Source organism: Oncorhynchus keta, chromosome 36 (assembly GCF_023373465.1).
Source record: "Oncorhynchus keta strain PuntledgeMale-10-30-2019 chromosome 36, Oket_V2, whole genome shotgun sequence".
Taxonomy (NCBI): Eukaryota; Metazoa; Chordata; class Actinopteri; order Salmoniformes; family Salmonidae; genus Oncorhynchus; species Oncorhynchus keta.
The window spans coordinates 18,480,390-18,495,973 of record NC_068456.1 but is presented as its reverse complement, the minus strand read 5'-3'; the positions used below and the strand labels follow the sequence as shown (position 1 = coordinate 18,495,973).

The 15,584-nt window shown below is 41.3% G+C and overlaps 1 protein-coding gene across 2 annotated transcripts in view; it reads right to left on the bottom strand.

Annotated features, from left to right (window-relative positions):
• Positions 1–15,584, bottom strand: part of LOC118369744 (disintegrin and metalloproteinase domain-containing protein 12-like) — a 179,301-nt gene that overhangs the window by 88,099 nt on the left and 75,618 nt on the right. The window lies entirely within an intron of this gene.

Genomic DNA, 15,584 nt, shown 5'->3' with positions numbered 1-15,584 from the left:
ATTGAGTGTTTGCATATTTTACGTGTTTCCTTGCTAGTATGTGAGATTAAGGAAACAGAGTCTTGAGTTCAGGGATATTCAGAGGAACAAGATGTACTGGAATATAGAAACTACAGTAAGGAAAAGATGTGTGAGCTGAGTGTACATATCACAGACACTGACAAGATCAAATCAAATACATTTTTATTTGTCACATGCTTCATAAAGCTCATTGGGCTCCTGAGTGGCGCAGCGGTCTAAGGCACTGCATCCCAGTGCAGGAGACATCACTGCAGTCCCTGGTTTGAATCCAGGCTGCATCACATCTGGCTGTGATTGGCCCAGCATCGTTTGGGTTTGGCCGGGATAGGCCGTCATTGTAAATACGAATTTGTTTTTAACTGACTTGCGGATCCTTTTCCAACAATGTAGAGTTAAAGAGAACATTTTTGAAAAATAAATAAATATTGACATGAGGAATAAATACACTGTAAATAACATCAAATGAGTAAAAAATAACATGGCTATATACAGGCAGTACCAGTACTGAGCTGATGGGACGTGCAGGGGTACAAGGTAATTGATGTAGAAGGCCAGCATCCCGGAGTCGCCGTTGACTGTTGACGTTGAGACTGGTGTTTGGCGGGTTATACTTAATGAAGTTGCCAGTTGAGGACTTGTGAGGCATCTTTTTGTCAGACTAGACAGTCTAATGTACTTGTCCTCTTGCTCAGTTGTGCACCGGGGCCTCCCACTCCTCTTTTTATTCTGGTTAGGGCCCGTTTGCACTGTTCTGTGAAGGGAGTAGTACACAGAGTTGTACGACATTTTCAGTTTCTTGGCAATTTCTCGCATGGAATAGCCTTCATTTCTCAGAACAAGAATAGGCTGACGAGTTTCAGGTGAAAGTTCTTTGTTCCTGGTCATTTTGAGCCTGTAATCAAATCCACAAATGCTGTTGCTCCAGGTACTCAACCAGTCTAAAGAAGGCCAGTTTTAATGCTTCTTTAATCAGTACAACAGTTTTCAGCTGTGCTAACATAATTGCAAAAGGGTTTTCTAATGCTCAATTAGCCTTTTAAAATTATAAACTTGGATTAGCTAACCCAACATGCCATTGGAACACAGGAGTGATGGTTGCCTCTGTACACGATGAAAATATTCCATTAAAAAAATCTGCCGTTTCCTGCTACAATAGTCATTTACAACATGAAAAATGTCTACACTATATATTCTGATCAGTTTGATGTTATTTTAATGGACAACAAAATATGCTTTTCTTTCAAAAACAAGGACATTTCTAAGTGACCCCAAATCTTTGAATGGTAGTGTAGGTATGGGCAAAGTGACTAGGCAACAGGATAGATAAGACAGTAGCAGCAGCGTATGTGTGAAAGTGTGAGTGAGTGTGCGTTGCGTCAGTATGCATGAGTGTGCAGATTATGTGTGTGGGCGTATGTAGTGTATGTGTGTGTCAGTGTGAGTGGTGTGAGTAGTGTCTGTGCAAGAGAATTAGTGCAAATGCAGGTAGTCCAGGTAGCCATATGATTAACTATTTAGCAGTCGTATGTTTGGGGTAGAAGCTGTTCAGGGTCCTGTTGGTTCCAGACTTGGTGCACTGGCACCGCTTGCCATGCAGTAGCAGAGAGAACAGTCTTGGGTGGATTTGGTGACAGGAGTGTGTGGATGTGATGATTGTCCTGTATGTCCTCCGTAACATAATCTAAAGACATGCCTATACGAATAACCAGACACTGCATTGTCGGAACTAGAAGCACAAGCATTTCGCTACACTCGCATTAACATCTGCTAACCATGTGTATGTGACAAATAAAATTAGATTTGATTTGATTTACAGTTAATGAGAAGCATATTTATTTATTGATACTAATGTGGTTTGAGATGTCCACTTGGATGTTGCTGGTCACCTGTAAAAGAAGATAAACATATATAAGGAGCTTGAGTATGGAGCGTTGGTTTGGCGCCGAAACCTATTGTTGTGCGTCTCCCGGTAAAATGCTACTCTTTCTTATGTATGTAACGATCAGAAGTTAGCTTTATAATGTCATCATGTTTAGCAATTCAAAAGTTAAGGTAAATCTTCAGAAATGTAAATTATGACCTTGTTTTCCTCTGTGATTGAAAATGGTTCTATCCATATCCCGAGGCTGCATTTATTGTAGCTGGGGATTTTAACAAGGATAATCTGAAAACAAGTCTCCCTAAATTTGATCAGCATATCGAATGCGCGACCCGGGCTGGAAAAACCCTGGAACATTGTTGTTCTAACTTCAGCGATGCATACACTCCCCCGCCCTCCTTTCAGAAAATCTGACCACGACCACATTTTGTTGCTCCCAGCTTTTAGACAGAAACTAAAACAGGAAATGCCCGTGCTTAGGTCTGTTCAACGCTGGTCCGACCAATCGGATTCCACGCTTCAAGATTGCTTCGATCACGTGAACTGGGATATGTTCCACATAGCGTCGGACAATAACATTGATGAATATGCTGATTCGGTGAGCAAGATTATTAGCAAGTGCCTCGGTGATGTTGTACCCACAGCGACTATTAAAACCTTCCCCAACCAGAAACTGTGGATTGATGGTAGCAATCAGGCAAAACTGAAAGCGCAAACCACTGCTTTTAATCAGGGCAAGGTGACCGGAAACATGACCGAATACAAACAGTGTAGCTATTCCCTCCGCAAGGCAATCAAACAAGCTAAGCATCAGTATAGAGACAAAGTAGAGACACAATTCAACGGCTCAGACACGAGAGCTATGTGGCAGGGTCTACAGTCAATGACGGACTACAAAACGAAAACCAGCCCCGTCACAGACCACGATATCTTGCTCCCAAACAAACTAAACAACTTCTTTGCCCGCTTTGAGGACAATACAGTGCCACCGACACGGCCCGCTACCAAAACCTATGGGCTCTCCCTCACTGCAGCCAACGTGAGTAAAACATTTAAACGTGTTAACCGTCGCAAGGCTTCAGGCCCAGCATCCCTAGCCGCGTCCTCAGAGCATGCGCAGAACAGCTGGCTGATGTGTTTACGGACATATTCAATCAATCCTTATCCCAGTCTGCTGTTCCCACATGCTTCAAGACAGCCACCATTGTTCCTGTTCCCAAGAAAGCTAAGGTAACTGAGCTAAATGACTATCGCCCCGTAGTACTCACTTCCTTCATCATGAAGTGCTTTGAGAGACTAATCAAGGACCACATCACCTCCACCCTACCTGACACCCTAGACCCACTCCAATTTGCTTACCACCCCAATAGTCCACAGACAACACCATTGCAATCACACTGCACACTGCCCTAACCCATCTGGACAAGAGGAATACCTATGTAAGAATGATGTTCATCGATTACAGCTCAGCATTTAACACCATAGTACCCTCCAAACTCATCATTAAGCTCGAGACCCTGGGTCTCGATCCCACCCTATGCAACTGGGTCCTGGACGTCCTGACGGGCCACCCCCAGGTGGTGAGGGTAGGAAACAACATCTCCACCCCACTGATCCTCAACACTGGGGCCCCACAAGGGTGCGTTCTCAGCCCTCTCCTGAACTCCCTGTTCACTCATGACTGCATGGCCATGCACGCCTCCAACGCAATCATCAAGTTTGCAGATGACACTACAGTGGTAGGCTTGATTACCAACAATGACGAGACGGCCTACAGGGAGGAGGTGAGGGCCCTCGGAGTGTGATGTCAGGAAAATAACCTCACACTCAATGTCAACAAAACAAAGTAGATGATCATGGATTTCAGGAAACAGCAGAGGGAGCAGCCCCCTATCCACATCGACGGGACAGTAGTGGAGAAGGTGGAAAGTTTTAAGTTCCTCGGCGTACACATCACGGACAAACTGAAATGGTCCACCCACACAGACAGGGTGGCTGAAGAAATGCAACTTGTCACCAAAAACACTTACAAACTTTTACAGATGCACAATCAAGAGTATCCTATCGGGCTGTATCACCGCCTGGTACGGCAACTGCTCCTCCCACAACCATAAGGCTCTCCAGAGGGTAGTGAGGTCTGCACAACGCATCACCGGAGGCAATCTACCTGCCCTCCAGGACACCTACACCACCCGAAGTGACAGGAAGGCCAAAAAGATCATCAAGGACAACAACCACCCGAGCCACTGCCTGTTCACCCCGCTATCATTCAGAAGGCGAGGTCAGTAAAAGGTGCATCAAATCGGGGACGGAGAGACTGAAAAACAGCTTCTATCTCAAGGCCATCAGACTGTTAAACAGCCATCACTAACATTGAGTGGCTGCTGTCAACATACTGACTCATCTCGAGCCACTTTAATAATAAAAATTAGATGTAACAAATGTATCACTAGCCACTTTAAACAATGGCGCTTTATATAATGTTTACATACCCTACATTACTCATCTCAAATGTATATATTGTACTCTATACCATCTACTGCATCTTGCCTATGCCGTTCGGCCATCGCTCATCCATATATTTTTACGCACATATTCTTATTCATTCCTTTACACTTGTGTGTATAAGGTAGTTGTTGTGAAATTGTTAGATTACTTGTTATATATTACTGCATGGTCGGAACTAGAAGCACAAGCATTTCACTACACTCGCATTAACATCTGCTAACCATGTGTATGCGCCAAATAAAATTGGATTTGATTTGGTCCAAGATTTAAGAGGCAAATTGGGTGCGTACCTGTGCATGGTTTTCATTGTTGGGTAATTGTTGGGTAATGCGGCAGTAGCTTATCCCTGAGGGATGTATATTTTCACATCCCTAAGTGTATTTATGGTAAGGCTTGTTGGCACCTTTATTGATGTGTGCTTAAGGTTATTCATTTACATCATCTGGATGTGGATATTGAAATTCATGCTATTGAATGTTAATTGAACCTGATGTGATAGGGCTGTTTCTCATTGTTCAAATGCATGGATGGAGTATTTAAAGGGATACTTCGGGATTTTGGCAATGAGGCCCTTTATCTACTTCACCAGAGTCAGATGAACTTGTGGATACCGTTTTTATGTCTACCAGATACCTATAGACTTTCAGACATTGCGCTAATGCTAGTTAGCATTGGCTTGCGAAATGACCTCTAACTTCCTTAATACTAGACAGAGAGACATGAAAATTGTATCCACTAGTTGACAGCGATGTAGATTGTACAATGATACCCTACACTATTCAGGCATTTTTGTCTTGCATAAGTGAGAGAACAGTGTCGTATTTTATCAACCAGGAAATTAGAGAGATTTCCACTAGGTAACACAGCCACAAAGTCAGAACCGCTTTCCCATTTCCCAGAAATCAATCGAATATCATAGATAATCACAACACTGGCAGGTAAGTAATACTGTGAAACACTATAATTTCACTATCTTCCCATATACCATGCATTCGGGACTTTTTCCACGTTTTGTTATGTTACAGCATTATTCTAAAATGTATTTTTTTATTTATTTAAATAAATAATAATAATAATATATATATATATATATATACACACACACTTTATTAATCTACAAGGGATTCCCCTTAATGACAAAGGATAAACTGTATATTTTTTATTTTCTAAAACTGAAATATCACATTTGTTGAAGCACCTTTGGCAGTGATTGCAGCCTTGATTGTTCTTGGGTATGACGCTACAAGCTTGGCACACCTGTATTTGGGGAGTTTCTCACATTCTTCTCTGCAGATCCTCTCAAGCTCTGTCAGGTTGGATAGGGAGTGTTGTTGCACAGCTATTTTCAGGTCTCTCCAGAGATGTTCGATCGGGTTCAAGTTCGGGCTCTGGCTGGGACACTCAAGGACATTTGGAGACTTGTCCCAAAGCCAATCCTGTGTTGTCTTGGCTGTGTGCTTAGAGTCGTTGTGCTGTTGGAAGGTGAACCTTTGCCCCAGCCTGAGTGACAGAGTGACCATCGAGTTCTTGGTCACCTCCCTGACCAAGGCCTTTCTCCCCCCGATTGCTCAGTTTTGCCGGGTGGTCATCTATAGGAAGAGTCTTGGGGGTTCCAAACTTCTTCCATTTAAGAATGATGGGAGGCCACTGTGTTATTGGGGACCTTCAATGCTGCAGACATTTTTTGGTACCCTTCCCCAGATCTGTGCCTCGACACAATCTTGTCTCGGAGCTCTACGGACAATTCCTTTGACCTCATGGCTTGGTTTTTGCTCTGACATGCACTTTCAACTGTGGGACATTATATAGACAGGAGTGTGCCTTTCCAAATCATGTCCAATTAATTGGTAGAAACATCTCAAGTATGATCAATGGAAACAGGATGCACCGGAGCTCAATTGTAAGTCTCATAGCAAAGGGTCTGAAGACTTAACAAAATGTGGAAAAAGTCAAGGGGTCTGAATGCTTTCCGAATGCACTGGAACAGTGTCTGTCTTGACTGGAGTAGTCCAGAAAAGCTAGCTAACTAAGCTAATTGTGGCCACATCATGCTGCACTTTCTCCCAAACCCCATTCAGATATACAGTGGGGAGAATAAGTATTTGATACACTGCCGATGTTGCAGGTAGTGTAGGTACATGCTTTGTAAGTAGGAAAACTTGCAAAATCGGCAGTGTATCAAATACTTGTTCTCGCCACTGTAACAACAGCCTACCTGTTGGTTACTCGTTGTAGCTTACTCCTTCTAATTCTTCTAACTTTTAATTCTGTAATTTTATTCCTTCTTGCATTACATTGGTGAACTCTCGCTCCACTTGCTACACATTGAGCCTATTTGGCGGTTTGATTGGCCAACATATACAACATGCTACACACGTGAAGGCTACCGTCCAGCTACCAGTCTTTTTTATGGTGCTCACGTCATAAAAATACCTTGAAAAGTTTGTTGTTTTACTAAATTAATCATTTGAAATGTCATGGTGTATCCTTGTACGTAACAATATCACATGGATATTTTTTAATTACATTTAGAAAATAATTTTCAATAAGCCTATAATGATTTGGTCCTCAAATGAATACTCATACTCATATTCAAATAATAATATCCATTCGGACACAAGCTCTGAGTCAGTGCATGCACTGAGTACGCGTCCTGGTATTCCGTCTGGCCCCGTGGCCTTGCGAATGTTGACCTGTTTAACGGTCTTACTCACATCGGCTACGGAGCGAGATCATGCATGGTTTAGTGTTGCTTGACTCAAAGCAAGCATTAAAGGCATCTAGCAGGCCCGTGTCGCTGGGCAGCTCACGGCTTGACTTCCCTTTCTAATTTGTGATAGTTTCAAAGCCCTGCCACATCCGTTGAGCATCAGAGCTGGGGTAGTAGGATTTAATCTTAGTACTGTATTGACTCTTTGTCTGTTTGATGGCTCATCGGAGGTTGTAACGGGATTTCTTATAAGCGTCCGGATTAGTATTCCACTCCTTGAAAGCGGCAGCTCTAACCTGTAGCTCAGTGCGGATGTTGCCTGTAATCCTTGGCTTCTGGTTGGAGTATGTTCGTACGGTTACTGTGGGGACAACGTCATCAATGCACTTATTATTGAAGCCGGTGACTGATGTGGTAAACTCAATGTTGAATCCCGGAAAATATTCCAGTCTTTGCTGGCGAAACAGTCTTTTATCTTAGCATCCGCTTTATCGGACCAATGAGTTGAGTGGGAAATATCAGAGAAAATATCACCCCCCACTATGTTGACCCATATTTGAGCAAAACTCTTTAAAAAAAATGTCCCTAACATAATCACGATAACAAATCTGCTGGGGTGGGTGGTGGATTTGAGAAATCAGTCAGTGGGATATGTTTTTTTAAAAATGGGACATAATGTGAGTCCAAGTCCCAGCAGGAAGCTCCCATGAAGCTCCCTAGCCATCCTACGCTGTTTCCTGCAGACCAATATTTAGGATTAGATGAGGAGGGATTAGTCAATCATGTCAGACATTGAAAAACTCTTCAGGAGGTATACCAGAAATGAGTGCCCGGATTGAAGCTTAGCGCTCCTGTTTGTGGCTCTATTTCTCACCTATGACAAGGTGGTTGTTTCTTCATCAATCACAATCTTTATATTACCATTAGCAACACATCACATTAATATCAATAAGCCAGAAGCGAGTAAACCCACAGTGGCACGGCCTAATAGAAAATGTATTAAGCTACACTGGGGACCTATATCAGAGAAGAGAGGAGGTTTGATAGACAGGCACTGGCATGTCCAGGATAAGAGGATACGTTCGGAGTCCAGACAGGGATTTGTGTCAAGCTAATGCTAATTCCGTGCAAATGCTAAAGAGGAGGTTTTGGGGCAGGTTTGGAAGTTGGGCTTTGGCAGAGTTGTCCTTGTGTAGGGTGCCATGACATACATTACTGCAGCAACCACTGGTTTGACATGATGAAATCCTGTTGTAATCATCTCGTTGGCACGGGGCAGATGGTGTGTATTAGTTCATGGGTGTCTGCATGTTCAGCCTACTTCACCTCTTTGCGATACACTACCAGTTCTCTATGGCTGGTGTTTTTTTTAGTGAGGTAGAGCTTTGTGTGGTAGAATTTCACAAGGCCAACTATGTCAAGGCAATTACAGTATGTGATTTGAAAGATATAGATCCATTCTTGGTATGTACAATGTCCTTCTATATTCTTTTGAAAAAATCAAATAAATCACCATGGTATGTCATGTATTTTCATCAAGAATTGATACTTCATACGCTTGTTGGAGCTCGGACATACAGTTTCCTCACCAGGCAGCACACTCTTGAGAAAGGAAAAGATAGCAAGAAATATATTTTCCCCCTGGACATTGAAACAGCTCAATTTGATTACACCCCCCTTTATTAATGACTGCCCACAAGGGGCCCTTTTTTGTTGAGGGACAGGAAGCCAATGAAATTATATTTAGATGGCGGATGACTTCAAAGTATCTGGCAGAGCCTTTGATCTCGTCTTGTGGCAATCGGCGTGACAGTCACCAGAATCCTCAGCACAAACCCAGCATGAATTCAGAATGTACAGCTGGCATTTTTTATATCAACACTACAGCAAGCCAACAGTGTTGTGGATGGTCTTTCCATACTGATTGGGGAGTAATGGAATTGTGTTGACAGGCAGTGAAATGGCTTTGGTGTCACATATAAAAATGGGGGGGTCGTACAGTGATGAATTGTTTTTGGTTTATTTACAGTGGAATGCATGGGTGATTTTAAGATTGACACATGTGTCTTGTTTGATAAATGGATGTGTCTACTTTGATAAATGACGGTCTGTGGTAGGGCAGAAACATGGGTTTTAAAAACAACATGGTCACAATCACAACTATGAGCAAATCTGCCAGTTGACAACAAGCAGTTATCCACATGTCCTAGAGTAAACTACTGTGCAGTACACTTCAGATAGAGTAAAGTGTTTGTCTGCTATCTGAAAAGAAAATGCAGATTCTCATTGGTCAGGCAGAAAGAGTTTCGACTTTAAGGTAAGCAGACTAGCAATTTTCATCGACGGCTTGCTTTCGAACTTTTCCAGCGTCTTTTGTGGTGTCAGAAACTTTTGTAATCATTTCCACTTCTCCTGCCTTATAGACACAAAGGTCTGTTACACAAGTCATCATAATGCACCAATCAATAACCATTGATTTCCGAGTCCTCAGAGCCTGTTGCGTTTCATTAAACTCAGACTAACATCTAATTAGCGATTTCTTAATAGGTGTTACACAGGTTAATTGTGATAAACGAGACCCTTTAAATGGAACCTTAGGGAGGGTGAAACCACCGTCATCCATCTTATTTTGCTGTTTCAAACTTTAAACCTCCTCCTCTGTAGTTACTGTACATCATCTTCAACAGAAGTCTTTGTTGAGGACATGACCACTCTACACGTTTTGTTGTACAAACCTAGAAAATTAGAAAAACAAAATGAGAGGAAGTTTTGCTCCTGCAAAAAAAGGGGGATTTTGCAGTATGTTCCATGGACAGCCTTGTTTGAACATTTCTTCAGCCTCCGCTCCTCTTGGGCTTTTGCATTAGGTGAGGTATGGGGTGTGGAGTCTCTTAACTAGTGGATGAGAAAGGACGGTGTGAGAGTTAGGGGGTAGCCTAATAGAGAGTGCCCTTGGGAAGATTGTCTGCACTTGAAGTGCAGATGAACAGAAGGAGGAAACTTTAGGTGTGGTTCAGGTTGCCTGAGGTAGTGTAGGAAAGCACTGGAGCCAGACTAAACCTCCTCCTAGTTTCTCTCTATCCTCTCTCCTTCCTTATACGCTCTACCTCTTTATGTCCTCTCTCTCTTACCCCTTTTAAATCACCACTTTTAGCCTTCTCTTTTAGTGAAGCATCTGTTTGTTGCCTCCACTTTTCTATAATTGATTGCTAGGCTTTTTCCTTCTGACATTCAAATCTCTGCTTTTTACCCAAGACTGCTGAGCCCAGTAGAGATAACAAGAACTAAGTCCATTTCCTTTGTCTGAGGATAATCATAAACACAATTTAGTGTTAAAGACATTATAATTTAAAGTAAACAAATACTTTGGATAGACAATTTCCTTAGAATGCTATTTAAGCAATAATGCCCGAGGAAGTGCGGTATATGGCCAATATACCACAGCTAAGGGCTACGACGCAATGCGGAGTGCCTTGGGCACCGGACATATGCATGCCATAACATGAGGTAGTTTACAGTGTCTCTAAAGTGTTATGTTTAAGCAATAAGGACCGAGCGGGTGTGGTATATTGGCCATATATCACAAACCCCTGAGGTGCCTTATTGCTATTATAAACTGGTTACCAACATAATTAGAGCAGTAACAATAAATGTTTCGTCATACCGGTGGTATATGGTCTGATATACCACAGCTGTCAGCCAATCAGCATTCAGGGCTCAACCACAGTTTATAATTTTAAATAGAACATTCATGTAAAAGCCAAACAACCTTTACAGACGGTATATAATGACTTAATTGACAGAACATGTTATTTTTTCAACAAAGACATTCAAGTTTTTCTGAATTCCTGACAACAGTTATATTTTTCATCAAAGTACAACCAATGATTGGCATTGTGTTTGATGTAACAACATTGGACATTTAAACCCTGCACCTGTACTCTGGCAGCATAAATCATTTAATGTTCTATGTAAATTCATGGCTGTTCAAATCCATTTCAATACACGCAACTCCACGACTCATGTAATAATTCACCATTACAGGAACCCCCCTGAGCACTGAACCATTTGACTAAAATCCAGCTCTGCTCTTTACAGCTTTCATGCTCTTTTAAAGCAGTAATCTGGGTGATTTTCATTTAGTCTCTCATTCTCACAACCCCTCTGCCTTGAACTCCCAAAGCAAAGAAAAACGTTCTCCCAGCATGTCGCAAAACACTGCTATTACTTCAGATACTGCTAGCCAAAGTGGAGGAGAGAGGTACGAGAAAGCAAGTGAGAAAAAGAGAAAGAAAGAGAAAATTATGAAACAGCGCTGGTTGACAGCCCTGATTCTATTTCCACACGCGTCTGCGTCCCAAATTGATTTACATACAGCCCCGTATCCCCCGGCTTAGGGCCCAGCTCTCGTTGGAGCGATGGAGTGCACAGAGCCAAAGAAAAGAAAGAAAATAAGTGGAGGAAGAAAAAAAAATCTAACCCATTCAGCTGAAGAAATACTCCCCCACTTATCATGCTTGGTCAAAGCCTAGTTAGCTGCACAGAGTGCCTTTCTTGTTAAGGCACATACTGTATATAAGACCTCCAGATACTGTTGTTATCTAGCTACTGAAGGTATGTGCCTTGTCGAGCTACTGAAGGGAAGATATGTGTTTTCTTATCCCACTGTAGATGTGTTAGTAAAGCCTCTTCCAGATTCTGTCTATTCTATCATGTATGTCCCCATGCCATCGCTGAACACTACAACATCCGCACTACATTAGCATTCCAGCACCAGTCGTGGTCAGTAACTGTAACTAGCAGTGCTTGACTTGGACGGAAATAGGTGGCGGTACTCATTTTGGGTGCCGGTACTGTTTATATTTAGGTTAGGAGCTCCACAATAGCTTTAAGTTAATATTTTATAAGAGGAGCAGGAGCTCAAGCAGTACAACATTTGAGGTGCCGGTATTCAGCTCCGGTGAGCGCCTGGCTAAGTCAAGCACTGGTAACTAGGGACTTATTGATCACTCATGAACGAAAACGGATCACTAGATGAAAAGCACAGACTAAGGGACTTTTTAAATATGCATTTCCATCGAGCATGCTGCAAATCTTGAGATCCCAGTCAATTAGTAAAACAGAGACCAATGTTTCTGAGCGAAGCCTGATTTCGGTGATGGTTCAAGCTCACATGGATCTGATGCTAAAAAGGCACACTGAAAACATATTCATGGTCATTACCAAAAACTCTAACTGCTGGAACATTTTTTATTACATTTGAGAAATATTGAATGTAAATATGACGTGACACCTCATTCGTTGGTGTTGTTGGCCTCCACTTTTAAGTGTTTTGGCTGGTGAGGCATCTCAACCTGTATATTTTCTTGAGCCTGGCAGTAACTAAGCAGCCCACACTCATTTGTTGAGCCCTGTTAAATAAATGTCTTCCCTCTCTCTCTACAAGTTCTCTTGTTTAATCTTCTTTCTAGTGTACAAAAAGAGAGGACCCTTTAACAAGATGCATTGTCACGTAAAATACAATGTGCAAATGAAATGTCTCCTTCATGGGGAAAACATGTAACACTCCTACACACTGAAGTGCTGAAGCTCGCTGAACCCTACAATGAGCATTGGGAAATAAAGACCTTGTACACTAGAAAGATAATGAAAGACGAGACCCTACGAGGGAAGAAATGTCTTTAACAGTACTCAAAATAATTGTGGGCTGCTGAGTTACTGTCAGGCTCAGGAACCTATACAGGACATAATGAGATATCTCATGAAACATAATACTTTGTCATTCCACCTCAAAAAGCACAAGAAATAAGATTGTCACCAACCCTTTCAGATTGTTCTGAAATCGTTTCTGTACTTAGAAACAGATAAGATTACTATTCCTGAAACATTGATCTCTGAGAAACTAAGCTAATTGTTGCACCCACATTTGCCATTTTAATTGAAAGGATGTATATAATCATGAGCATAATGCTAATGGTTTTCTATCCAAACTTGCAAAGAAAATGCTGTGATCCAATAAACAAGAGACCAGCAAAAGATAAATAGATAAAGAGGTGTGGCGGCAGTAGCAGGAACAGCGGCATCTAGTGGGCAAAACGTGGTACTTTCACACTCATTTATGATATAAATGCAAGTGACTTCAATAGCTAATTTCTCTGAACAGGGGAAAAAAACATCACCAGATTCACAGGGAATACATTAAAGGTTGAAGAAACAATACTCCAAGCAGCAGCTCCATACTACTTGTCAGACAGAGAACTGATACTGTATACTGGTTGTTGGGGTGGGATTGGTGTGGGGTGTCTGTGGATGGCAATTGATCATTTTATTGGATTATGCTTTGTACGAAAAATGATTGTCCAAATCGGATGTTAGGTACTATATTTGAATCCTTTCAATTAAATTAGCCAATTTGGGTGCAATCAATTAGCTTAATTTCTCAGAGACCAAATTATATTTGAACAAAATAATGTTTCAGGAATGCTAATCTTATGTTTCAACCTACAGAAACGATTTCAGAACAATCAGATTTGGTGGGTGACGAAATCCTCTTCCTTGTGCTTTTTTTGAGGTGGAATGACTAAGTATTTTGGTCCATGAGACATCTCATTATATCTTGTATAGGTTCTTGAGCCCGACAGTAACTCAGCAGCCCACGATCACTTAAGCACTGTTAGACATTTCTTCCCTCTCAAGGTCTCTTGTTTCAATCTCTTTGTAGTGCACAAGGTCTTACTTTTCCTTTTGATCTATGCATCCTATTATTAACACTACTGCAAATCCCACGGTCACTTATTTACACAGAATTATACAAATGTAGGGTGTTAAACAACTGTTATGTGAATCACCTACAAAATTGTCAGATCAGACCAGCTATCTGGCATTAGCAAACTAATTATACACAAGAGCTTCAGAGACCACATGACAATTGAAGATAACAGCCCTGAGGTATGATGCACTTTTAAAAGAACAAACCATTTCATTGCCTGTTGGCCTACATGTCCGGAATATGTAACACCATAAAACCATTCCCAGACTGAACATATTTTCCTTGTTACTGTACAAAGAGCATGATGTCATACTCCCTGAGACTCTTTAAAGGTAACAGTTGGCCAATTGTCAGAGAGGAAAATTCTTAATCTAACAGTGATCCCTTTACATACATACAGCACATGCCAATCTCCCTTAGGCCTGAACTGTACTGTGGTTTTGAACTGATGTAAAACTAGCATTAGCTAGTTTTACAACGATTTGACACAAAAAGGTGCATGAAGAGTTAATTTCTGAAAAAGCGACTGTATGTGTTTCTGGTTCTGCTGATGACGTTACAAGCGAACCTGAAAAGCCCAAGGCAGTATCATAACTAACAAGCAGTGAACCACGGAACTGTTTTATCAACGGTTGTTCGAAACATTACTCTTTAGATAATTACAGATAATCTACTAAATCAATCTTCTTGGTTCACAGATTGTAAGAGCCATAATGCAGAAAATAGTATTTTGCTATTTTAAGTTATTACAGTATAATTATTTATGTGAATATTTGTATATTTGTTAATATTGAGAATATTTTCTATCTATTTGGAACATTCCATTATGGATATTTGTATAGGAATCCCCCTTTGCATAGGCTAGATGCTTCATTTAGTTTAATCCATATGATGTCATATCCGTGACATCACTGCTTAGATCAGAAGGCAATAATAAATCTACGGAGCAATACAGTTTTTGACCGTGTTAAATTAATTCTCTTTGTAAACTTTCCATCACTATACTACTAAATGGAGAAGCTTTTGAATGTTTTTATTCGCATCAGACACAACTGTCTACATAGACTACTGTGGTTGCTGAGCCAATACACAGATGCAAATACTTACACGTTTATTAAGATCCACATTCTTCATTTATGCAGCTGCATGTTAAAGTATTTTGCAGCTCTTCCAACTTTCCCTTCTGTAGTGGGGGGCCAATGTGCATATCTGTAATGGTCATCTTAAATCAATGATTACATTTTTTTTTTAAAGACACAGGACTGATGTCAGCACCAACAGCCCTTAGCCGTGGTACAAAATACCACACCCGCTCAGGCCTTAAACATGACATTTTAGAAACTGTAAGCTACCTCAGGTTATGGCATGTATATGTACCGTAATGGCTGATGACAGTGACATAAGTCACATAATAACCACTGTATTAAAGTCAACCTTTCAGACTCATAAAGACCTAAACGTGACAACTAACTTCCTGTGTTTTTGTAGGCTGTTACAAACTCTGCGAGAAAAAGCTTGTTGGCAAAGTATTTATTCCAGTCAGCCACATCCACACAACCCCCAGGCGTTGTTTAGTAACTGCACACGGCTCAAATGCAAAACCACTGCTTTAGCTACTTCCATATTCACATTCATAACAAGTTTTACACCGGAACTAATGAGTGACTGGGGATCTTAAAGGAAGGAGGCCCATTATT